The following is a 27,914-nucleotide window of genomic DNA, read 5'->3' as shown; positions in this document are numbered from 1 at the left end:
GGTAGGGACTAAATCATCCCCGACCTCCCCCCCACAATATTGGTAGGGGTGGTGCAAACCATCCAAACCCAAATCTAAACCCTTGAGTAAAGTGCAGTAGATTACACCTTATTTTTATTAGTATGGTAATAGTTACATTCAGAGGGTTGGTACAAGTTTTTGATCATCCCAATTTAAAACTTATTTCCTGCATTTCTTGCCTTATAGTAATTGTCATAATGAATGGATCCATGCAGGCAGGGTGACAAAAAAAGATTTTTAAATGAAATTTTATTTCCATGTGTTGCACCATTCTCTGCACGGGCAAAGCCCGTAATGTAAAGTTCATAGTCTGCACAGAATATACCTTATATTTAACGTTACTATAGTTTTAAAAACAGAAACTCTCCTCACATTTGCATATATGGACCGAGTATACGTGAATAGAGTATTACACTCTCCATAGTACACACTGTGTATAATCAGAATAGAATCACACACAGAAATCTTTAATGTCTAGTTCTGTTGAGAATAAATGGAAACACGAGACTTCAGTATTAAGTACAAATGGAAAATCAAAGGTTTGTTCCACGTCAGGAGGATTACATAACATGCTTCAGAAAATGCTGCTTCAGAAAGCTAATGTATACTGCAGTATTCCGTGTGTCTGTGTCTAACAGGCATGGAAAGCATTACTGACCCCTATGTGCATCTCTGTTGGGATAAACATTGGCTAAAGGATTTTTAAATTTGTATTTATTTTAGCTTTAATTGAAAAACTTTCTGAAAGTCATTCAGAATGTTTGGCTATAACTCTGCCCCCACCATGATTAAAATTTGGCTCGAAGGTCCTCAGTCCGGTGGTGCAGCAGGAGTTGTTTGGGTTCAGGCTCAGTTCACAGTGTGTTTGGGGAGAGACTCCGACCCCGTCGTCTGTACTACACCAGCAGGATTTTATTTATAGAAGTGGGGCACGGTTACAGAGTGACGATCGTTTGGTTTCTGTAGGGAGTCCCGTTAGCTGAACGTACTGATAGACCCATCTGCCAATCCGTGTGATCCTTGTCTCCTGGTGGGGGTGCCAGTCAGCAGGTGGGGCTTTGTTTTTTCAGCTGATTTCAGCACCTTCAAGTCGTGTGTGGTACTCCTTGGCTCGCCCAGCACCTCCTTCATGTCTGGTAGCTCCTTCAGGTATGCTCTGGACCTCCGTGATGCTGCCATCCTGGCTGCAGGCCTAGGATCTCCTGGAGAATGCAGGCCTGTTATCGGTTGGCCACCGCCTTGGAGATGGGGAATGCCTCTGGTTCACGGCCAGGCCTGCAAAGTGGAGAAACGGCGTGAAAGTACCTGAAGGGACCAGGAAAACTGCCTGCCCCCAACACAAGAGTCACTATATATACCTGTGCAGCCTGACCTTACTGTTGCTGGTAAATGGAAAGACTCTCTTGCTGACCACACACAAGCTGAGAAATATGCATGAAGAAACAAACCAGGTACCTAGAAATCCTGGGACCCCAGACAAAAAGCCCTTTTGGGCCCCCTGCCCAATTTTACATACAAGGCCCGCTGTCACGTGCTGGCCCCCTGAATCTGCCAGGGTATCCATGTCCTTCCGACGCCCCTAGCCCCAAGTCAGACATGTAGAGTATGTAGGAGGTATGGATTCTTACTGGTACTCAGAGATCACACTTGTGTTAGATGTGCTGGTTTATATTTTGACTCTGTTTGTCTGACATCAGAAAATGCTGCATGCACCTCATGCAACAAAAGAAATCAGCTGAGCTGGCACAGAGAGGGTGTCTGTGTTAACCTGGTTTTATCACCAAAAACTCAGCATTCATTATTAAAATGGACTCCCTATTCAACTATTAATTAAAATCTCATCCAGTAAAAAGAATTTGCCGACAGATTGCATCAGGCTGTTATGTTTATGATAGTGATAAGCCAGCGAATACAGTGGGTGAATGTACAGCAGAGGCTCTATGCCGTTCTAGTTTGTATGTTTGGCTGTCCATGTTTAAGGTCATCTTTAGTGGGGCTTGTACCAATGTAATGCATAGGATTCTGGGTAATGTTAATGGCCTGCAGGGGTGTGTGAGTGTTGGAAGCCCTCAAAATACACACAGACACACACACAAACACACACACACACACTAATGAAGAGAATGTACTGGAAGGCAGGCTTCCTTGGCAGACCCTCCCCCCATTTGCGAATGGAGTATCCGTGAGCCACGGCGGGTACCCGTATATGGAGCAGGCGTGAATCACAGAGGAGACTCACACGAAGCAGCGCCTCCCCTACCCTGCCCATGCTTGGGAAGGCCTGCACCTCCTGCCATCTGCTCCTATTGACACTGGGAGGGCTTCCCAAACCTCCTGCCTGCCAGGCACCCCAGACGCTCTAGACAGGGCAGCTGGAAACAGGCTGCACATGTCCTGAATCCAGCCGGCCTTCTTACATTACAGATTACTGTCCGGACGCAGTTAGACCACTGGCAGCATCAGCGGTCTGCACTTGGCTCCAGACTAAAAGAGACGGTCGGGTGACTTTAATTATCCGACTTATATTAAAACTAACGTTCTGATGTGTTAAATCCCAGATCCGACCGTGAAAATTCGCGACAGATGGCGACGTTATGAGTTTTCATTTATTAAGTTGGATTTGACTATGTCTGCCACATTTAGAGGAAATCCTTTTTTCCCCCTTTCAAAAACTGACCTTAACCGCCTTTGCTCTCTGCCGGTGTTGGGTTGGATTTCTTGGGATGGCGGGTTGATTTTTAATATCGGTGTTCCTGTCACATGACTGCCCTTGGTGGATCTACGTGGGCAGCCTTTTCAATTTCTCACGGGATCTTAAACGAGTGACGTTTTTTTGTTGCTTTCATCTTTTTCCAGTTCATCAGCTAATAAAGATCCCCAGCTCTGCAAATTTGGTATTCATGCACCAATACTATTACCAATTTCACCAAATTATACACAGAGCGGTTTCTGCACAATTTAATCCCTTCGGGGAACTGGCCAGACTTTTTCACCATCAATTTCCACCCCTCCTTCATTCAGGGCCCGGCGTTCCTTTCTATCCTCACAATGCCGAATTTCTGTCTTTTCTTTTATAGTCCCTGATATCTTTTTTTTTCATTATTGCCCCCAGCCCCCCAAGCTCTCAGACAGCATGCGGTTTATGCAAATGAGCTTCTTATTCTCAGTACTCTTCCCCAGACCGCACACGCACGCACGCACACACATACACACACACACACACACGCACACACACACACTGTATCTCGCTTTTTTCCACCAATAAAACCCACCTACTATGCATAAAACCCAAAAACTACCCCAGCTTGGCTCTGTTCCAAAGCTAAGGTGGTCTGCCGTTTGACGTCTAACTGTAAACCGTAATGGGGAACACATACGCCTGCTCTGGAATCAACTGGACATGGGGCGACGTCTGAGAGAGTTCACGTGCGTTAGCCGGTCTGCAGACACATGCGTACATAAACACATAGACATACTTGTGAAACTGCCTTCAGAGTCGCCCGTGAGCTGTCAGGGACTAATGTGTCCAGCGAAGAAAATGAATTGTGCTAAAAAATAGCGAGGGGCTGGGGGTGCTTAGGGTTGCAGAGGTCCTCACGGTCTAAAAAGAAGCCAGTCAGACACATTGTTCCCGCCTGAAAGTGGAAGCTGTGGTGGGGGGTATGAGCTGGTAAGTGTAGGCTGGGGGTGTGCGGGGGGACCTGTTTACCAAAGTCAGGGTGGTGGGGGGCGGGCTGGGGGGTTTTGTTTGATGAATGTAAAGTCTTTCCCTGAGAGCTGTCATTCCCAGGCTCCTGGGCTGTGTGTTCACTGCCCGCACCCAGCTGCTGGGGGGGTGGCCTGACTTTGCCCAGACACTTAGACGGGGCTGGGCTTTTCAGCTGCACATCGCTGAGCGGGCCCGCCTCCACTCCCCTAGCAACACCGCGGCCGAGGGGGGGGTGGGGGGGATGGGGATGGTGTAGAAGCATGATGTCGTATGAGTGACCAACTCGAACTTGAACCTGAAATGCATCCTGGAGCTCAGTTTGAAACATTAACATTAAGAAACAAAGATGCAAAGGAGGAACCTGAAATCCCCTTCAGTGGGTTCATTTGAACGCCGCACGTTATGCAGGGCACATGTTATTTGCAATAATTTACTAACTACTCCATTTCATGACATACAGTCCAAGTATTCTTTATATAAAATCTCAAACAAGCACAACAACCATTGAATAATTTAGCTGTATGCAGTCAACAGGTTATAGACCAAAGTCCAAGAGAACATTTCAGCATCTGGTTCAGAGACCAGAATGTCCAGAAAAGCAGTAGTCTAATGACACTGGTGTTTGGACCAAACATTCTGATTTATGGCCAAATGAATGAAATCACTCCCACAACACCAGGATGCCCAATTCGTTTCATTTAGTACAAGGAGTCCTGCCTATTTTTTATGTTTTTCCATCTTTTTCACAGCCTGTAAACTTTCAAGTGATATTTTTACATCATCAACAGTTTTACTATGTCAGTCACAGATCTGGTCTTGTGAGAGCCGTTTCTAAATGACCAACATTTGTACATATAGAAAAGTAGCTCAGTGTACGGGCATGGACAAAACTTAAATAATTTCCATATCTTAATTTTCAGACATGGTAGCTGAGTCATAAGCTGTAAGCACTCCCTTTTCCTTCTACCAGGTGTTAAGCATCAATCATCTAAGCAATCCTCACATCCTGACACGAAACAGTAATTGCCAGTCAATTTCTTTGTCTCTTTCAGACCGCACTAAATGTCACAGGTCTCCTGCAATCTCCACTCCTTCATCACATAGTAAGCTGTGAAGGAGCCTTTCAGCTGACTTCATGCACATCCCTCAAACTCCTATCAATAACGGCCCTTAAGAACAAGAGAAGGCCGTTAATTAATCACCCAGCGTATAAGAATAGTTTTAGAAGAAGGGGAGTAGATGAAACCAAACAGGCACAAGGGCACCCACACCATCCTTTGGGGTCCTTCAAGTACAGCACAAAGTGTGCTAGCTATCACATTATTTCCTTCTACCAAAAAGCCACAAAGTTTGATAGTACACGTGTAGGTCCTCAGTAAAAGTTTTTTTAAGGTGGCTGAACCACATGATCCCTGACTCTAAATTTCACAATTGTTTTCAAAAATCAGTCATTTAAGCTGTTGATAACTAAGAAAGCACATTATATTTTTAAAACAATGATTTTTTTTTTTCAGGTTGGGTTATAGGTTTCATTGGTAAACATAAAAGCTTTGCAATGGATTCTAAAGAAATGTTAAGAAAACAAAAAAAAAAACAGTTTACGTCATCTAAATTATTTTACATTTTATATATTTTTTTTGTTCAATGAGGAGGTATTTGTGCTTACAACAGTCCAGCAATTTCAGGTGTGTTTAAACATCAACTTAAGCTAAATTATCATACTTCTGTCCTCGTTTAATGCTAAACGGCATCATCTCTCCGAAGTCGATGTGCGAATCGTGCAGCTTTGTTTGGCAACACGAAGAGAACAGCCATGAAAAAACTAGCATCATCTGCAGCAAGGCATGCTGGGAGGGGGGCCTTCGTAAAGATGACGACGGCCTGTGGCACATTACGGTTGATAATATTGGTTGCCATCGGTGACTTGGCCTCGATGGGGTATGGGCGGGAGGCCGGCGGCTGTGCCAGGGGCTGCCGCGTTTTGCCATCGCTCAGAGCTCCTTGGCAGGCCTGTGCCCCAGAATCGCGATTCCCGGCTTTTCATGGCCGCTCAGCCAGCAAAGAGCCATTTAAAAGCTCCCCTGTTGCCGCGACAAAGCTGAGAACAACCCTTCTTGGGATAATCGCGTTTATCCTCAGATTAAGATGGGATCTGCAGCTGAGGCATCGGCATGGGGCAGAGGAGATCGGACAGAGGCGTCACGGTCCTCTTTAAACAGACCCCAGAGAAGAAGGCTTCCGCGCTTCCGTCTTTGTTAACATGGCCGTCGCCGACTGGCCCACTGATTGGCTGAGCAGATGGGTAGGGAGCAGATGCCATGTACACAGAGCAGCCTTCCTGCTTATTAGAAAGAGACACTAAGACCATGTAGCTCAGGTATTGTTCTGTAGCTTTTAACCACCCTAAACACTGAGTAATACAGACAATATTCACAGACATCCCATAATCATCAAGTCTGATCAAAGTGGGCCATTGAATGGAGGAGCTTTTTAAAGCGGGCTGTTAATTTGGATTCAACACTCTGTCTAAATCTTAGAAACATGGGATGAGGTTATTATGTTTATAAGGAAAATGACAACAACCAAGTCAAACAAAATCCAAACAGTTTTAACGTCACTGTTTGGATTTGCTTTGGAAAAATATAACTATATTTGTAATTTCAATTTAACATAGGCCAGCGTAAAATAATCTGGCATATTCATGCTTAATTAAAACAACTGGAGTATCATCTTGTTCATATCACTGAGTAATGTCCTCTAATGACTTCCTGCGATGTTCGGGGGGGGGGGGGGAAAGCTGACAAAAATAGGATGAAATACCAGAACAGTTTTGATTATGAGTCCTGCTGCAATGTTCCAATTAGCTCTGCATAATTTAAATGTATGTACAGAAATTACAGGAGGCACAGGACATGTGTACACTGAAGAGGCTTGGATGTGTGTGTGTGCGTTGATGAGAACAGTGACCCCCCCCCCCCCCCCCCCCCTGCTGTCCTATCCCATGTTCACAGGACCACTACTGCTGCCTGCATCAGTCTGATGTCATGGTCCAAAGACTTTCAGTACCCTCAAGGGCATGTGGTTTATGTCCAGGAGAATTAGCATCCCGCTAAACTTACAATCCATTTATATTAACAGATCGCTAAAGAAAATGAACTGATGGCCATTCGTATTTCAGAGAGATCCCAATACGATAAGACATGGCACAATAAAACATATACTAAATATTATTAGTTTAACTATATATATGCAATGCATGTAAAGGTGAGATTGTGGTTCACCTGCTAGCCCCTTATGGGTCCTCATGTTTGTCACCGGCAGGTACTATTACACTGCCAACCTACCCGATCTTCAAACAAAAGCACCAAACAAAACGAAACAAAGCAAAAAAAAGAAAAAAAGAAAAGCCTTTGTCTGTACAAACAGTACGAGGCTGAATATGATAATCAGTTTGTCTGTAACACACCGGACCTCTGTGTTTCACAATCACTGCTATTACGATGCCAGCTGCAAAGCTGGCCGCCGGGAGATGGGCTCAGACAGTCACCCCAACCCCCATCCCCACACTCTACCCGCCGCCCCCTCCCTGCACACACAGACATGCAAGCGCGTAGCCGCAGACACAGCCTATGAATAAATTAGCCAGCTTGCTCTGTAATGCAGGCACATTAAAATAATAGTAGCCTCTTTGCCATTTCCGCAAAACGGATCTTTTTTTCTGAGGACGAGGGCGGTGTTTTTTTTTGGTTCAAATATGGCGTCTCTGCCTATCCAGTGCCATCTCTGGTTGCGCTCTCTCCCTTGTTCTGTCCTGCGTTCTTTCTCTCTGGTGATGTTGTGCCACACCTCTCTCTCTCATTCCTGCCGCCGCATGCATGCCTTCCCAGTCCTTCCCCCTTGTTCGGTTATGAAATACTGCAGTCTGGCTTTGCAATGAACTCTCACACATCCTCCCTTTCTGAAGGGATTACACAACATTGTTCGTTTTTATTTTGTTTTCATCTCTGACACTTCAAGTGCTAAAATGGCACAATTTTCACCTCTGGATCATGTGTTTCCTAAATAATCTGAAGTCAAAGCACTTAAAAATGTGCTGGATTTAACACTGAACACACCGTTCCATTAAGTTCTCACAAGATCTCACAAGGAATGTGACTGTAGGTCAACACATCAAAGTCAATGCCAGAAAACAAAATAATTATACTTCCAGTTAACAGCATTTTTCTATAGTCAAATAGAAGATTAACTACCTAAAATCTTTGTGTTTCTACGCACACGCTGCTGATTTACATGTTTCCCCCATGGTGTGTGACATGACCAGAAATCTGCCAGTCAGCACCGCGGTCCAGCACAGTATCTGTGTTTCACGTTTACATGTAAATTACGGTTTACATATGAATTACAGTCTGTGCTCCGCACTGACACAGAGAAATGAGCAGGCTAATTAACACAGACGTGGGACAGACGGGAAAACAATGCATCCTTGTCCCTGGCACACTTTTTGCACCTTAGTGCTAATTTAGGCGTCTGGGCTGAGACGTCCCCCCCAGCCAGTGCCCCCCATGCCTCCTGCAGCACTGACACAAACAATGGTGGGAAAGGCAGGACCGAGGATGCTCTTTAAGGACCCGACTCACAATGCAGCCATTGTGGGGGGGAGGGGGGACGGAATAATGATGTGAGTGCCCCCCCCCCGACTGTTTACCAACACAGAGTGCTTGTTTGAACACACCGACACCCGCCTTATTATTATTGTAAAGAATATTAATAATAATTCTCATTATGATCAGTGTCAAACATAAAAGCAACCATACGTTATATAGGCCTAGTTATGTGTGTCTGTGTGTGCATTATGTGTTTAAGGAATGTAGCCTGTGTTTCAGTCAGTTGAGAAACTTGTTAAACAGAGTATTAATACTGTTACACACACATACACACACACACATACACACACACACACACAAGTTTGTAATTATATTTTTGTGGGGACACCTAATTCATCTACATATGGGGGAAACTCTAATCCCAACATAAAGCCTTAACCCCAACCCAGCCCTAACCTTTACGATAAGTAACCAAACAAAATATGAGACTTTTGGCATTTTTTTTTATTACAATATGGGAGACATTTAGTCCCCACAATGTAATATAAATATTATATACACACACACAAATAAATATTGCATTTGTGTCAGGTTGTACCTCTAGCACCTTGGATTTCACCCTCTACTGCAGACTTAAGGTCAAAGTTCAAGTGCTCTTTCCTATGAAGAGCATTCAGAGTGTTTAACATGGTCCACATTAATAGCATTGGCCCCCTAAAATCCCAAGACTACTTTCCTCTCTTGATGCTTCCCGTTAAATCCAGCATAACTTTAACATAATATTAGAAAGCACCGTCTCCCATCTGTGAAGCAACAACCAATACGTGCCACCGGCCCACAGTTATCAAGCGAAATAAACCAGCGAATGTGAAAAGCTCGACAAAGGGAAAACACGTCTTACACTGCTGCAACTTCAGCAAATGAGTCGCTTTAGAACATCTCCTATATACACCAGGTGTTAGGTAAACATGCTTCTCAAAATGTCCCCGGTGCTGCCCAGAATGACGTCACTGCTAATGGCCCGAACGACATGCGTTAGCGTGTTAATATTAAGCAATGTAGTACACAGATTGCAATTTACTTCACTTGTTGTTCAGCAGATTAATGTGTAATTATGACTACTTAATGTTTATGCATAACACTTTCTGTACGCTAAAAGCCTCTGAACTGAATTTTGTAATGTCTGATATTAATTTTGACTTTCTGGGAGCAAATCCAATAATGCGCAGATAGAGAAGGGAAGGGTAGATTCCATAATCCATTTTCAGGACCGTATTTTAGCGAACTGACGACATCAACAGCAAAAGCTTTCAAGATAAAAAGGATTTACAATGAAGCCGCGTGTCTAAGTCATTATCCAACCTAAATCAGCAAAGCACGAACTCAACGCACAACCACGTGGACCAGACTCTCCGAGTTTACACCTCTAGGACATCATCACCATCATCATCCTCATATGCAGAGTACATTCTGAACCTGTTGATTGCAAACAGTGCTGCGAATTCTTAAAATTATGATTCATCAGTAGGTGAACGAACTGCTAGCAGTGCACATCTGCATTGAAGTGCTTTGTCCTCACTGGGTGGCCAGAAACAGGGAGAATGAGAGAGAGAGAGAGAGAGAGAGAGAGAGAGAAACATTTTTTTAAAAGAGCTGTGAATGAGCTTCTGTTGCTGACTTAATTATTGTTATTCTGAAGGCGACTGAGGGATACAGGAATACAGATTTACGGTTTAAGCGAAGATGTTTTCATTCAAGCAGAAATTAGAAATGACACTGACTACGCTACGTAAGGGACTTCAAAGCAAATTTCCAGTCTCAGTTGCATCTTTCGGTATTTGGTATACAATTAAGACATAAATGTACACGAATCATGTTACAATTCAGACACAGGAAGTATGCTATTTTTGTAATGCGATGTAATATTAAAAACAAAGTAATTGTGATACACAAACACACATAAGACACACATAAGCAAAACGAATAGCGACACGTTTCCGTACGTTGAACAGTGAAGTCTACCTACAGGGCAGACAATATGCAAATTAGGCCACACGAAGCCACGCCTTCTCCAGGAGCGCAAATCTGTCTAATTAAGGAGACTGCTGGCTATTAAAGGAACCGGAATCTTGAAATGATTTTGTTATCATTTCAGTGTTATTTTATGCATTTTCCATCTGAGTACTAAAATACTGTGCGATTTTCGATCATATAAGAAAATATTTTCCCTCATTTTGTTCGTGTATTTTGTTCCCCATGTTACCGTGATTCCTTGCGCTTTGTTAAAACCATGCAGTGTGTATTGTGAAGTGAGCCATGCATAACATCAATTTAAATCTCGCGCTACTTATATAAAACTTTCACTGAAAACATCATACAGCTGAAATCATCTCGGCTACGTCAAAATAACTTACATTTCAAATGCGGGCTTATTTTGGTCATTTGAAGAATTTAATTATACATACAACTTTATCTGAAGTAATTATTTTGAAATTTACGCTACTTGGAAAATGAAAACAGTTCACAGCAACTATTAAAATCGCTCGTCTTATTTATAATATATTTGTTAATGAACGACAGTATGTACCTATGTACATTTATTTTCAATTCAACATCACCATTAAAATCATACTGCGATTAGGCCTAAATGAGCTCAAAGTAGGCTTAAACAAAACGGCAGTTTTACTACAAATAATTTAAAGAGAAAATGTTATCGTTGACTAAGTGAGACGGTGATGGCGACAAAGACACAAAATACACAATTAATGGCAGCGAAATGCGGCGCTCATAGCGCTCAGAGGAGGTGCTGCTGTGTCTTTAACTGACGGCTCTGCCCTCTCCTCTCGTTTCAATGCAATTATGTTAATAAGAAGAGCTTGTCTGGTCTTCTTCATTAACTGCAGCGGTTGCTTTATTGTCTCACATGTATTTTACTTTCATTAACAGTGAGACCATGAATACACAAAACGGGGTTCTTTTTAAACATTTCTTCTTAAATCAAAGTCTAAGATAATAAACAAATCTTTCTATAGTTTTTCCGTGTATAAGAGTATTTATTATTGCAAACACAATTATGGGGGCTGTCTAATGTTTTACTAGAAGCATTAAACCGTTTTGTTTACTGTCTTTTTTTCCACCGGTTACTTTTGGGAATCGAAATCTAAATAGGCTGACAAGGTTCCACGATCTGTAAGTATGCAATTAATTTTCTGAAATTTCTAGCAGGGTGAATTCCGACATCAGGCATTGCGGTTCATCCTGAGGTGTGGCGCGTTACTTCTTTCATCTATTCATGCATTCATTGGGCGCGCGGATTCTGTTCCCATTAATAACCAAGTACCTTCACATCATGCTTGCAAACAGAATACAGGTTTGTGCTATATATTATACAGAAAAACAATATATTACTATATACAATTCATCAACAGATCTTTTTGTTTTGCCTACGATATTTTGTCTTATCCAGCCTCATCGTGTATGCGCGTATGGTAACTGCTAAGCTTCAATCTTTAACTGAAACGATGGAAACAGAAAGATATATTATTCTATATTATCCTGATCACCAAACAAACTGTAACATGTTTCCCCTGGGGTTAATTTTTATATATATATATATATCCTTCACAGTTCTCGAACACAGCTTTCACGTATGCCTTGGTTGCTCTATACTGCTAAATATTAATTCAATGGGTTCTTTGATAGCGTAACATTATGGTGAAAGATACGTGAAGAAAACGAGAAATGCCAGCATAAGGACAGTCCATATTAAAATGGGGAACGGTACATTATACTGTAATATCACTTCTCCGGTGCCAACGCAATTTTACATGTTTTAGAATAATGCAAATGGAACATGAGTCACTTCCAAATGTACCATTTTGAAATCACCACCGTGGCCATGAACACAAACAATACAATATCATGAGTGACATTTGTGCACCTCTCAAGAAAGCAATACTATCAAATAAGGTGATTTTAAGCAAATCAAGAAAGCCAAGTCCAGCAGAAAAGCAGAAAGTAGTCTAAACGGTATAGTTTTTAATTATCGATAATTTCATTACTAGTTGTACGTTGCTTTGACTTAATCAGAAAAAAAAGAAACACAATTATCCTCAAAAATGCAGCGTATTACGAAATGAAAATTAATGTAACCCTTTAGACAACAGATACCTCTGTATTATGAGCATTCACTTAAATTCAAAGGTTTAAATAGGTTTAACACGAGTTAAGATCGATTTTCAATGAGGCGGTAGTATTAAAAAATCTGATTAAACCGGTTTTAGGATAAAAGTCTTACACACACTCACGGAGGATGATTATATTACATCATTATTACAGTAACAGTAATTGTTTATGATAATATTGGATTTTCAAAGAAGTTCTGCTTTAAAATTTTACGTATTTTTCTGCAACCAATTTTATTACATTTTGAAAACGAATTCACAGAAACAAATCCTGAATCAAAAAAAATCTGTTTTTACAACCCTCTGAATAAACTAACTTCCAGCTACAAAATACATATATTCACTACCACCCACAGTTTCTAAGCATTCGCGTGCTTATAAACGATAAATATGCACGTGGTTTGTATATGCGCGTTTAATTTATAATTCAGACCAGTTAGTCTTTTTTAAATCAGCTTTTCAACTAGGCTTCTAAATACAGTCCAACCTGAAAGGAAAAAGGCCTCCAGAATTAATTTTGCTAAATTATGTGTAATAATCCTTTGAAGGCTTTAAATCGGCTATTCTCTCGGGAGGCAGAATTTCTCTTAATTAATGCTGCCTGTATGTCTCACGCTACATGAGAACAGCTCTGTGACGACCAGTGAATACAAACAGGTCAAAAGACGTTGCACACGGAAGCTGAGATGTGACAAAAGGCACTGCAGCATCGTGTTCCGTTGTGCCATCAGGCAAAATACGCGGCTGTTCAGGCTCAGAATGTTCAACACACTTTCCCTCATTAAACTCATCAGCCAGAACAATACCTCAAAGGGACTGAGGCACCATGCCCGCCACTTCCAGTTCGTAAGGCCACGAATCATGATGGAACCACTTTTGACATGTGCCTGAAAGTTTCCAAAGATCTGAGCCCTGCCTGATACCGCTGACATCAACCAGGGCTCGTATATATGCGCAGATGGGGGCAGGGGGGTGTTCTAAATTTGATGGATTTAAACAGAGGGAAATGTAGTGTAAATGACTAATGTTTCGGTGACGGTATTTCACCAAGTGGCTTTGTGATCGGATGACAATGTTTTTTTGGCAGATGTGTGTGCAAAAAAAGAATGAAGGTGGTCTGTGTGGCCGGTGGTAGCAGATCCGAGATGCCAGGGCCGCCCTTCCTCTCCACTCTTGCTCATTCATTTATGTAAAATTTCCCCAAACGCTGGCGTGGTAATTAATAAGGTAATGGGGGGCAGGTTGGAAAGTGAACGGGGGAGGCAGGAAGAGAGAGAGAGCAGCCTGGAAGCGACAGAGGGACGCAGGGCTGACAGGGAGGCGATGATGCAACCCACCTCGTGCCACTACAGCCATTTTAGAGGCATTTAGTAGGAGCAAGATTTCCCATCAAGATGGCTTCCTCTGCACACCCACACGCAGTCACCCGATGTCTGGCAGGGTGGTAGTGGGGGTGGGGAGGGGGGGGTCCATGGCGACTGGCAGCTCCTTTGTCCCTGTTGGCACTGGGTAGAAGAGTAGTGCTTCTCTTGTTGTTTTTTTTTTTTTTTGTTCGGGGGCACAGATGGCACTAGAGACTACTGGGGAAGGGGGGGTTAAGCTCAAGGGGGGGGGGGGGGGGGGGGGAGGACGTGGCCTCGCCATTCGTTTTTTGCTCCTTTATTTTTTTGACGATTATGCCATCAAGACATGGTGGGAATAGCTGCCAGTCGCTGTGGGGAAAAGAGAAGGATACGCAGCAAATCAGAACCCTTTTATCATTGGCAAGCCGATGCCATAGCAACTACTATATAATCTAGGTGGGGGGGGGGGAATAAATGTGAGAATGGGATGACTGTAATTCCATTGTATTCTACATAAAACTGCGACACCACAAGCAAATATTCCAGCTGCATTTTTCTGGATAAAGCTTTTAATGGAATTCCTAATGAGCTCTGTGGCGTTGGACTGAGCTGTGCCGACCTCAGCCTCCCACATGTGACTCTGTCCTGGTAATACGGGGTAATTCAGTTCGAGATGTTGCACTGAAGCGGGCAGCATGGGCTTTCTCTTCCTGCCGTCATCGCGGAGATTTCTGAAGCAGATATCGGTGGCGGAGGCGGCCGTGCGGGTCTGGTGTGATGGCAGACGCACCAGCCCAAAATAATAGCCTCACGTCAGCTTTGTACTTATCGATGGCAAAGGGGAAACAGTTCAGACCAAGAGTCAAACTGGGTAATAAATGAACAACCCCTGCTTCTGTATAAATGACTGTGGTCATAATTATCAAGCTTCATTTTCCTACCGCATTTTCAAAATACATGTACATCTTTAAATACGTCTCCATTAGTGGCGGCCCATCGCGCTGGAGATCTGTCTTGTTCGTTTGAGTGTTACTGTAATGTTGGTGCATTTGGACACAGTGTCTAGTCGGCGTGATAACACTGATTAATTCACCATGATTAGCACACCTCAACCTACCTGTTCTAGGCATCAATGACTCTAAAGCATGAGTATATTTCAAACATAAAAATGCCACTGGGGGGAGCAGTTTGTATTTCTTTGTATAACTGAAGACTGATTTATTCTGTATTCAAAAACTGCCATTCCTACCTTACAAATTTCAGCGAGATAAAGGTGTTTTTTGGTGATGATTATGTGCTTATCCATCAAATAAAAGCAGAGGGAGGCCACAATATTCCTTTCAACACCTTGGGTCAAAACAGGCGGTGCTTGTAAATAAATATGCAAATGAGCGCGCGGAATCGCGGGATGAGGGCGGGGACTGAAGATGGGATGTTAAAAAAAAAGTCGATGGGAATGAACAGCAAAGGCAGTCGCTTTGTAAACATAGTAAGTTCTGAGGATACGTTGAGATTCCAGCACCTTCATCTCCAATGTATAGAACCAAGAATGAACTCTGAACCGGCTGGGGCAAAATGCTGAGCCACATTTGGGTCATGGTGCTGCCAGCTTAAAAAAAATCACCCAGGAGCCCACGTCCAGCCTCGTGTACCAACATCCAATGGGGGTGGGTTTCCCAGAAGGTCCGGCACCCCAGATTAGACACACGAATCCACTGATGTCTCTCCTTCCATTGTCTGATTTTTTTTTGTTTTTTTAGTAGAAGCCTGTCTGTCTTATAAATGGCTTCCCCATGGTTTATGTTTTGGCTTGTTTTTCATGTTTTTTTTTTTAGTTTCTGAGTATAGTCGGTCTTTTATTTTCAGACACATACTACATCTTAATTTGCATGGGTGACGATTGCCATTCACAATAAAACAATTGAATAGTTGAGCAATTGACCTGTCATTTTCTTACCTTATCACAGCCCCAGTCCATGTTGCGGTTTTCTTGTCTAAAGCCATCCAACAGATATGCCAGATCCACCTTAAGCAACAGAAACATAACAGTCTGAAAATTCATGCAGTAATGTTTGTATTATGCTGCATGAAAACATCCCTTTCTTACAATGGTGCTACAATTCATTATGGAAACAAATGATTCAGCACCCCTGGCTGGGGTTTACAGTTTAGAGCTGTCTGGCCAACATCACCATATGTGGAGATTCTCTCGAACCCTCAGCACTTTGGAGCGTCTATTACTTACACCCTTTTGTTATGTAGTTTTAGTTAAACTCATTCTTAACAAAGATTCATAGCATGACAAGCAATGAGAGTCAGTGGATCTCCAGTAACTCGTATCAATGAACAGTCCCCGAACATCACATTAAGATTCAGTACCTCCACACGTGACACCCTCTATATAAAAACCTAACATCTGTTTCTGTAAGACTGGCTATTGCACAATTTTTTTAGATTTCATATTGTTTTAAATCTTGTCCCAAACCAGTTAGGACTAAAAGAACTGTGAAAATAAAAACTAGGCCTTGATTTTACGAATAAGCTGATCTTATCAATAACAATCCCATAAAAGTCCTGAGTTTCACCTGGGAGCCTCACCCACATAACCATGGTATTTTAAAGCTGTCCTTCCTCTAAACAGAGGCCTAGATAATGTGTTTCCCATGTTTAAGTTGTAGCTGTACTTGCTACACTGTATCATTATAGCATAAACATCTTTTAATTTGTCATTCAAATTCTTTTAGATTGTGGTCTTTCATTTTCTTGACAATACAAGGAGGACTTTGTGCCTCCTTATCTGATCTATTGTTGCAGCTCTCCAGCAGCTGGTGCTACTTAAATCAAGCAATTTTAATCCACTGAGAGACGGATACAAGGAATTGGTGACTCTGGCCTCCCTTGTCCTTAAGAAGATTGTGTAACATCCTGCTGTTTTAGTACAACTGGTGGAACAGACTTGCAACTGCAACCAAATAGGACCACAACACCCATAATCACCCAATAATGTCAAGGGTGCTCACATGTTTGCCACATTAACTTTTTGGGTCATGGTGAACGTAAAATGGGACACCATACACAAAAAGAGTGCCTATAGTGTTGTTGGTCTAGAGATGGGGTGCAGAAAGATGGTCATAAATGAATCAAATACTTCTTAGAGATGTCATCTACATACATCTCTACAGTGACGACCAGCACATACGTTTCCCCATTTCTGTTGTTCATAAATATATATTTTTCACCATTTACACGAAGAGGATCAGTATAGGTCAGTCGATATACACTTTCTTTCTCAGAATGGTACTTGTAAAAAATAAACTTACTAATTCTTTAAGGTGTCTTAATAAACAGTTTCTGTAAGTTAAGGGATAATACACAAACCAAAGTTATCTAGATAAGTGAGCATTTTCAAACAGAATGGAAAAATCATGTAGTAAGCAATTCAACCACCTTTTAAACTATAGGTAGCACATCAAACAAACATACAGACAAACAACGAAATAAATGGTGACTGAGCGTAACATGGTCCCGAGCGACAGTGCTCTTTAGCAGCCTCATGCCACTCTGAAGAAGAGCGCGGCCTAGTCGTGGGAAACCACGTCCGAGACTTTTCACAAATTCGCCGACCCTCATTGAATCAAACCAATTAGCCCAGACCGCGTTTCAGCCATTGAGTGACGCGCCAAGCTTTGAGTGCCACTGTAGGTCCCATTGCAGCAAGTAGCTGTGGGACAAATGAAAATACACCTCCGGTTCGGCTATTCCAGGCCTCAGCTCTTGGAGTTGCTCTCTGAGTGTCAGCTATGGGAGCATGAAGGACCGAACGAAAAACAAAAGTGCACACTGAGGTACTTGAATCTTTTGGGCTAGTTATTATAAGCCAAACACAATGCATTAAACTATGCTTAAGGCACACAATTCTAAGGCTTACTTGGGAGGTAGAATAAATTAAATATCTTCAAGAACTATAGACATCTGAAGTGTTTTTCATCTCCCTGGAATTATATATAGTTCCCTGTTCCAACAGACTTCTGAAACGATTAAAAAAAAAACATTAGAAATCTTTCAAATTCAAAAATTTTAAAAGAACCTGACTATCTGAGTGTATCATGCTTAAACAAACTTCCTCATAATACATTTGTAAATAATGAAGTGAGTAGTGTTTAAATTAACTAATTTTGAAACAGAAAATTAAAATTCGTCTTGACGTATTGTGACGTATTTTTCGAACACCGGAAGTTCCTCATTGTGCAAACACATGACCAGAAATTCATCTCACGCGTACGCGCGCGCACACACACAGGCACACAGGCTTACCTCACAAATTTGATAATGCAACAAATTGTAGTAGAATAATAGAATAATTATGCTAGAAAATGAGCTGCAAATATATTCGCTGCAGACATAGGGCTGAACAGACGCCAAAGTCAACCCAGGAGGTATTCTGTTTAATATTCAGCACCATGTTTTAGGAAGAGTTCAATGGACAGCTCCAAGTGAGGTCAGTTTGGAGAGATTACGGACCCCCCCCCCCAGGTCTCTCTCTTACACACACACACCCAAATATCCAAAACAACAAAGCGCGCCACAGAATGTAACAGAAGTAACATTTTGGCAATACGCAAATTCAACAAATCTGCTATGAAAATATATGACATTGAACCATTTACACAACTACTGACGCATTAATGCTGTCCACGCATTATTGGTATTTTACCGAAATTATAGTCACAGTATTGACAAATTCTTTGACGGTGTTCAGTATTTTAAATGGAAATTAATCACCTGGTTAAAATGACAGGGACATTAAATCAAGTCCGCATGGGCAGAGTTCTCGGAAAATGATCTAACTAAATCAAAGCATTTATATTGCGAGTATTTGTACATATAATTTGCGATTTTTACCATTTATATTAAAACACTGAAATATTACTTCACGAGAGAAATTATAGGAATGTGAATGGGATTTGAATAAAATTGCCCTGGTTAAAAAAAGTCATAACCAAAATGCTATCTTAGTTCTAAAAGAAAATTTCTGTAACTTGGTACAACTAGTGGTGTAAAGGCTGTGGAGTCCCACCCCCACGGTATTCAAAACCAGCCCTTAATTCTGCTCCACTTCACTCTCAACAAAGATCCTGCGGCGGACACAATGGAAATGGCCAAACCCATGAAAAGTGATCAAATTATCTTGAAACTTGACCCCTTACAAGGGCGAATTTTCATAGGAAATATTTTTAAATCCCAGTTTGAACGTAGCGAATCTTCCACCCCCCGCCCACACACACACACACACACGCAAACAGAAATATTATCGATATGTCTTTCACATGGTTCCTGGTTTGAATTCTTAAAATTCAATTTTATATTTATTGCTAAAGTAAATGTAGAGAATAAAATTACAATGTCTCCTCTTGAAAATATTTCCAGTTAAAATGATTTTTTATTGTGGGAAAAAAACACATCTTTCGGATTAATTGTTATTTATTTTATAAACACTTACAATACTGTAATAAGATGATATCTGTTTACTTTCATATGAATGAATGAATTTTCCGGAATTTTCAAAATGTCTTACCTGCATACGGAAACGCGCGAGTCACTGGTTTTCTGCAGTGGTATGCCTGTTGTCTAAATTAGTTTAAAATGATTATTTCCAGATTTCTAGTTTCTTTATGTTGTCCCTCCGTCTTGATGAAGTTGTAGTATTTGGAAGACATTTCTACTTTCGGTTATCTAGCTTTATGACGGCTGATTAACACTCATACAGCTAGATAACCAAAGATAGCAATGGACTTCCTTTCAAGATTAAGCAGATAGTAATAATGGCCTTGTGTGTATGATTAGGGGTGATGTGGACCAGGCAGAGGATCTCTCCACCTAGAATCACAAAGAAAAAGAAAAGATAACATATTTAGGATATTTGGCTAATGACCATCATCAGTGCTGTACTCTACAGCACTCCAGAATGAAGTAACTTTCAAAGTCGAGCCGTTCATCAACTGTGGCATCCGGCTTTACTCGAGAGAGAGAAGGGATGTAGCGGGGGGAGTCTATTTACATGCAAACCGTGTGCCCGAGTATATCAAGGGCTGGGAAAGAGCTCTCTCTCTGTCACAGTCCATTCTTATTAAAATAAACCCACGCCTGATGACATCACGCTCATATCCAGCAGAAGTCCGAAATTCAAATCAGAATTAATTTCCCGCCTTTACTAACTTCACCAACAAAAGCGTAACAGAGGCTATTCAAATTCGGTGTCTTATGTACATAAATAACAAGAAACATACAACGACAGCTATAACATAACTACTTTAACAGCCTGAGTCTGAATATCTTCACCTACACGAAGTGCGACTCCTATCTGGAACACACGGAAATAATAACAATAAAACTGCCCTTAATGGCAACCTATTTTGTAGGTAACGTTTTTGTAGCAAAAATATACCACTATTACGTATAACGATCACAAGTTACTGGTTGTCAATGTAGACTTTTCAGCCCTTGCTTAATAACCAGACAGTGCTGTAACAAATCCAGCGGACAAAATTAGCATGCAAACCCGCTTTATGATAAAGCGTAGGGTTCTCCGTGGACTTATTAGGGATGGTGTATGACGCGACAGGTATGTATACTGGACACGTGACTGCATAAAAGGAGAATACTATCTTAAAAACTGATTTTTGAAATGTGAGTTTCATACAACGCACATTAACATCAATATTATTAATCTTGTGATTTACAGTTATTACTTTTTTTTTTTTTTTTATAAAAAATGAATATTAAGTGCAGCAAGCAGAGACGCTTACAAAACTACAGGGCCTTGCTAAATCCGAACTCGCTGTAGGCCTATATAAATGAAACATTTCCTTGATACAAACGCTGACTAGTTTAAAGACGAAAACACCAACCACCACAAAGACAGACTGAGAGGTGCCTCCTCGTTCCTAACCTCCATTTTTTCCTGTTAAAACCTCATTAAAATGAGAACTCAAATATGACTGTATGAGTTAAAGATGGATTTTATTTTTAAATTATATGTGTATCCCCGTAATAAGCTTTTTGCTCCGACAAACCTTTCTAAACCTGAAACCTTTGAAGCTTAACGCCATACCTTCAAAAACGTCAGGAAACATATAAAATGCCATGCTTTATACCTAAGTAAAACATTTATTAGCTAAGATGGAAATATTTTCTGATTTCCTTTCTTACTATACAATATTTTACAACTGCAGTGTTTAATAGATCAAAGAACACACTGATTAAGCAACTAAACCATTAAAAGAACTCCAAGCAGTGGATTGCCATGCCAAAATTACCATCAGATAGCTGCTTACAACTCAGTATAATTTCCATGTGATTTTATGCATGTTTAATTTGGGCTCACCCTCGGGTGAACCCACGTTTCCCGGTAACATAACGTCTGACGTCACGATGGTTAATTAAGGGGAGTAGTCTTTATTCTAGAGTAACCTAGAATTTAGAAGTTCCTTCCACTCCTTATAATTTTTAATAAATAATCCACTGCTCAAAACCCCCCAAAATCGGCGTGAGACGACGGAGAAAGAGTACATATGCCTTTGGGCCACATACTGAAAATGCGCAAATACGTGTAAAAACAGGAACAGAGTATTATAGAGGATGTTTTTACGTTTGTGACTTGGCTACATGTTTACAGCACAGGGTGGATAAAAATATATGACGACTGAGAGATGTAGGCCAGACAGTGCCCTGGAATACATCTTACACCTCGTGTCCGAATGTCGTTTAACTTGTGTCTCCCGCTGTAAAAGTCTTACTTCAGATGTTAATGTGATTACATTAAGTGTTATAGAGCATTCTGCACTACGTTTTACAAGCGCTCTTGTCACTTGCTAGGTGACTGAGATGGATATGCATTCGATGTCATGCATAAAGCATTTTAAAACAACATATTACACAAACTAAATGAGCTAATATTGCGAGTTTTCTTATCAGTTTTTATATTTTAAATAGGCCAAGAGTTGGATTTTATTTCTTATTATTTTCATCACGCTGATTTAAGCCATTATGCATAGCTAAAAATATCTCATATGATGCTAATGATTTCACATTCTTCTACAGTGCATCCTAACGTATACCAATATAAAACGACAACAACAGTATTAAACTCTGCGTTTAGGTTTGTGCAGTACACGTTCGCAGCGCTCTTGTGAAAGTAGTAGGACATTATCATGTAAAATGTTACTTATAGTGAATAAGGCGAATTGAGTGTGTTAAGAATCGGTATAGTAGGGGGAAAATTATTTCACTGTCTTTTAAAGAGAAGTAGCCAAACAATTAAATCAACTTTATCATTTAATTTTTTTATCGATATTTCTCACATGCATCACATTTTCTTGTTTCAGAAGGCTACTAGACTCTTTCTTTTCAAAAATAACCTGAGGATCTCAATAGAATAAGGGAAGAATTGCTCTAGTGGGAACGTAAACGCTTCACTTCTCCTATTAGGAGTGTTTAAAGCAGTGATTTACATCCCTATTCTCCTCAGCTCTTGGACTTGACCGTGGAATTGAACCACGGAGCCGGAATAGAGAATGCGAAGGCTACCAATGAATATGGCCTTCTTTGCTGCTTCGGGGTCAAATCTGAGCTATGAGTGTGAGCACCACAGCCAGCGATGTGTGGACAAGGTAGACACCACGTAATGACAATGCTAAGATTATTAAGACGAGCTGTTTTTGTTTTTATCACAGTATTCTTAATATTTCACGCGCTCGAACTTTTCAAGAGTACAATTCGTTGGAATTTTTCCTTAACAAACCAACAATATTCCCATAAGGATGTGTATGTTAGATATTGAGTAACAGTGGGCGTAAAACACAAAAGTCGTATTGATCATTTCATAAAACGTTCTTACTTTTATATTTGTGGGCAGAATTATTCCGTACTGTCACCCAAAAGACACGATAGAGGAGGGTCTGCGGCGCGGTCATTAATAATGGTTCCAAAATGGTAACGGTAAAGTAAAACACCATGTAATCGGTCGAAAAAGTAAAAATAACTGATTTTCAAAGCAAAACAAGAACTATCACCAAACCTCAGGGGCATGGTCGGCAACGGCATACAGACATGGCAAACGCACAGAATTTAAACAGGTGATGCAAATCCTCTGGCTTGTATCGTCTGTTTTCAGCAGTCCATGTTGCAATGGTATTTTATTTCCAAGATGGGGAAATCTTGTATTTTTAAGTCGATCCTTTCTCCCTTTACCAAATCTGCGAGTCGCCCTTTCTCACCCTCTGCGTCAGGTTCTGTCACCCATTCACTCGTTTTTCCTCTCCGTAGCTTCAGCGAATCCATTGTCGGTGTCTTTTCTTGATCCAACCGATTCTTTCACCACCCTCCAAGCCTCTAGTCTCTCTCCAAGAGCTTCCCCTTCTGACAGCTCTCGTCTGCAGTGACGTCACTCCGGCAGCAGGCCGCGCAGTGACCAATCAAAGACGCGTGAGACAAGAGAGGCGTGCGGCCGAGAAGAATAAAAGTCTTCATACCCTGTATGTGCAAAGCTTAATTACTCGTGTTGACTTGGAAACTAATATGCTGGGGAATTACTATAATTATTTTTAAAACCTTATTTTTTATTATATAAAACGAATTTATATACACCTGTGTGTACTTAAACGTCAGTCTGCATAAATGGGTGCATTTTGTAAAACTTGCAAGCCATGTAAGTCACTTAATAACGCCGTTCGCTAAGCATCTAAACAATGCCGTAGTACAATACATATTTGTGAATGTTTTAAATCCATAGGTTTAGACGGCTGCTTACATTACTATTAATAGTATTTCAAGTGCATATTGGCATAGCAGCATTGAAAGAATTCTCCACTGTTTTCCGACCCGGGATTTAATGTGATTCAGCTGTCGAAATCTAAATGGTTTATGCAATGAAGGCAAGCGACATTTTGTCAGATCGTAGTTCATCCTCTTCCCAGAAAGAACGGCAGCATGGGCCTGTTGTGTGTTACAGCGCACACGTAGAAACGAGCACGCGACGACGAGTGTGTGAATTAAACAGCTCGTGTGTTCATGTGCGATTGGCGTGCACTTCACCATACACAAAAAAAACATTAAATGAGCGTCATTCAGTGAACAATAGTAGGTCTATAATAACTACTGTTTATGTGTAAGGCCAAGGTAAGTCAGAGTGAAAAAAATGTGTAAAACAATTCGACAGTACGTTTGAGAAAACCGTTTTTTGTAGCCTTACTACTAAATATTTGGATTTTTCCCTGTTGCGCCAAAAGAATCGTTACTGAGCACCGAGCGTGGGTGACAGGCAGTCGTTCATTATCAAACTTAGTCGCGTTTCACGTCACAGGTGACCAGAGTAAGCGCAAAACATACAGAATAATGTATGCATGCATGTGAATACGCGTGCGTACGCGTGTGTGGGCGTCCGAAGGTTACCGGTGTGCGAGGTTGGAGTCAGATATGTCCATATACAATAAGCACCTCGACTGATACACTCCTAATTATTTCTTCTGTAGCATCAACGTGTATTCTCGTTAAAGTTAAATGTGGTTCCTGTGTCATCCGTGTGCACCTAATTTTGAACACTGTTTGCATTTGTAAATAGTTTATATAAATAATACCCATCAAAATCAGTCTGTATAGTCATCGACTGCCGCTGGACTGTAAACATGGCTGTTTTAAAATGTCTTCTCGTTTACTAGTAGAATAGAATGTTATACTATGGTTATTAGTTAGTATGTGTTATTTCGTCCCTGTCAATAATAATTAATTGACATTAGTCTAAGCTTGTTGTGCTACTTTGAATGGTTCCCCGCGTTTGCTATTGAATTACATGTGGTCCAATGAAGCTGAGATAAAGACGCCAGTCTAACTTTCAGTTTGAAATTTTCTCAGCAGCCCCCAGAGAAAAAAAAGCCCCTTTCTTTCACTGTTTGTCTTTACTTTTCAATACCGTCACAGTCAGTGAACGTGTCCTGCAATCTAACTACATCCAAATTCTCGGCGTCGGTCAAAATAAAGCGCCATTGTCCTCTATAACCGAGGAAGCTCATTGTTGTATCTTGCGATAAACTGGGCACACTCATAACTATAGGGTCTGGAGCAGATTTAGTTGTAAATGTTTTTTTACGTGCATATGTCTCTCATAACAATCACTACTTCCTCCAAGATCTATGAAACATACATTTATCAATTCGTCTAAACATTGAGCACAATGTTTTTATAACAAATCATTAATATAAGAAGTACATCAGCTTTTCTGGCCATGTGACCGGCTAGATTATTTGAGTGCATATTCTAATTATTATTGTACTGGAATAATAAGAATAATTGGGATAGATATCTCCTACCTTGCGCAGACGACGTTCTAGTTGATAATTTGCCACTTAATAAGTTCAATAACCTTTGTCCTACAGATATACATATATATTTTTCCCCATTACTTTGATTCGTTTTCTGCTCACGCAATTTGATAACACATAGATGTAAGTATATTAAGCTCTCGAAAAGCTTACAAAGGCGATTAGTAGAAAACGATCGTTGTGAAAGAACATGCATTCACAGTAAAACGTACGGTATTATGTTTACTTTTATGCGGCCTACTCGATTTTGTAACGCATTACACGCGAACTTGTACGTATTCCAGCATGCAGTACTGTACTGGAGTCACACCAAATACAAAATGAAAACGGTTTAATTAGTTTTAAGAAGGAAGTGTAATGTACCACTGCGCTATGACGACATCACAAGCGCGGTTTATTGTCTCTGCTGTACTGTAATTACGTTTAATTACCCAGGGAAGAGTAGGTTTCCAGCGCGTCATCTCACAAATTTTTAAAGGAAATAATGTCCCAAAATGGCTTCTAGTTCAGAATTCACACATGATTATAATTTATGGAAATATGTATTTTGGATAAAACACACCACAACAGCAGGAACAACAGTAATAATTATTAATATTATTAATAATAGCAATCATAATAAATGTAATGGCTATACTTAATAATATTCGCCCACCTGAATACAAAATCAGCACCTATATAATAATAATAATAATAATAATATATAAGGATATATTATTATTATTCATAATGTTTATAACAACAACAATAATACAGTTACTATTTGTGTAATGACACGTATATGGTACTTGGAATTCAGAGAAGTCAGTTTCCAAGTTTTCATATCATGTCCTTGTTCATTTTACTGGGTATTGTTAAAAAAACAGGCACATTTTAAGGTTCCATTACCATCGTAAATAGATGTGTCGAAATTCACCACATGCCGTATAAATACACGAAATTCCTCCGGTTGGAAGCAGAAGCTCTAACGGGGAAGCTGTAGCTCTACACAGAGGGCAGCGCGAGCGCTGATAAAGGACTGGCCAGGTTCTTAACCTTTTGCCCTTTTGGCTTTGTTATTTGTACTAAGTGTCCGTTTTCAATGAAAGTCCAGTCTCTCAATTTAGCAGAGGTTATAAAGGTTAAATTATGTCCTCGTGCCTGTATTGTTACACACGTTACAGGCTTGTTAACTAAGCTCGTATTCTTAACCAACTAAAAGATTATTCGTGCATGTCGTAAAACTAATATCTTGAAAATTAAACCTAAAGCCTGTTAAATTCAACCGAGTTTATAGCTTTATTCTGTGAGCCTCTATTAAATAATGTATTTTGAAACTAATATGACCATAACGATATGTTTAGACTGAATTATATACATTTTGTCCCAAATATAAATAACAAATGTATATTTGTAGCACAATCTTATATAGCTAAATAAATATTGAACTACTCAAACCTTTGACTTTAAAATAAATTTGACAAAACTATTTAACTAATAATGCTAAGGGAATTTATGTACACTTCTGGTAGTTTATCTTAATTAAGCCTAAAAGTCAAAGTGGCGATGTCTCAAAAGTCTTAACATATTCCAGAATTCTTATCAGTTTCATCTGGTCTCAAATTTGCGTTTTGCCATTTTACGAAATGTTTAACACCGCTGAAAGGCCGCCAAACATTTTCTTTGGCACTCCTGACCCCTAGCGGTTTCTTTGATATACTACTCGTTTCTACGGACACGTTTTTCATCGCCACCTCGTACCAAAGGCTTGCGTTCGCACAGCGGTTTACATGCTCAGAGAATCAGATTGATTTTTCTGTTCTCACGTTCTTAACCCGCCAAAAGATTCGAATTCCCTTAGACACAGTTTCCATATATTGTGTTATTTTCTGTATTATGTTGCTGCACTGAGGCTGTAAAACTTCTCCATGTATTTGTTTAAATATTCGAAACATAAAGCATAAAAATAACGATTAAAGGTTTATTTGACAAAGCAGTTTTAGTAACTGCTTAGTTTAGTAAACTTTAACTTCATAATTAACATTTTATACTGCAGTGAAACATATGAAAACAAAGGCGACAATGTGTTAATATGCATATTAAAACTCATGTTCTATTAGATAGTTTACATAGTGAAACTAGAGTTTCCAGATGAAGTATAATGTTACATTGCATGTATTTATCACAATGACTTACTATATTAGTTTCCGTCACAATCCAAAATCAATCTTCTTTCCCTGAGCTCCATTGATATATACGCTCCCGATCGCTTTCTTTACGCACTTGTAACGCAATGCGCGAGGGGTAGAGCGTTGCATCTTCTACCGCTCTGGTAACAGCTTATCAGGGTATTTAGCCCCATGCCAAGATTAGACCATTCCGCAGCCTGGTGACAAATCAGAGAGCCCCACAGCCCAGAATCTGATGTCACCTTGTGGACCATTACCGTGTTTTTATTTCAAGTCATATAACTGTCTAGGGAACGTTAAGGAGAGGCTCTAGTGAGGAAATGTCCTCTATGTATTTAACGAAAGCAGCATCCCAAGATCCAGTTTGTCTTCACAATTCTGCAGATCATCGTCGTTGTACAAACGGAATAATTGTTATACGAGTGGTTGCGTCTTTTAGGCTTAGAGATCAGTTACCGAGTTAGTTCTGGACAACTTTTGGTCATTTGAATATTAAAATGTGTGATATGG

At 40.5% G+C, this 27,914-nt stretch overlaps 1 long non-coding RNA gene across 3 annotated transcripts; it reads right to left on the bottom strand.

Moving 5' to 3' along the window:
* Positions 1-253: 253 nt before the first annotated feature.
* LOC111845090 (uncharacterized) lies at positions 254-23,270 on the bottom strand. 3 transcript variants are annotated; one of them, XR_011993746.1, is made up of 4 exons: positions 23,137-23,270; positions 19,437-19,738; positions 15,819-15,887; positions 254-1,296 (listed from the first exon to the last, which is right to left on the bottom strand). It is a non-coding gene; the product is annotated as an uncharacterized lncRNA (long non-coding RNA). The 3 variants fall into 3 exon arrangements; XR_002838548.2 differs by lacking the exon at positions 254-1,296 and adding an exon at positions 14,130-14,230; XR_002838547.2 differs by lacking the exons at positions 254-1,296; positions 23,137-23,270 and adding exons at positions 14,130-14,230; positions 22,758-23,129.
* Between the last annotated feature and the right edge of the window lie 4,644 nt (positions 23,271-27,914).

This window comes from Paramormyrops kingsleyae, chromosome 11 (assembly GCF_048594095.1).
Source record: "Paramormyrops kingsleyae isolate MSU_618 chromosome 11, PKINGS_0.4, whole genome shotgun sequence".
Taxonomy (NCBI): domain Eukaryota; kingdom Metazoa; phylum Chordata; class Actinopteri; order Osteoglossiformes; family Mormyridae; genus Paramormyrops; species Paramormyrops kingsleyae.
This window is presented reverse-complemented; position numbering and strand designations above follow the sequence as displayed.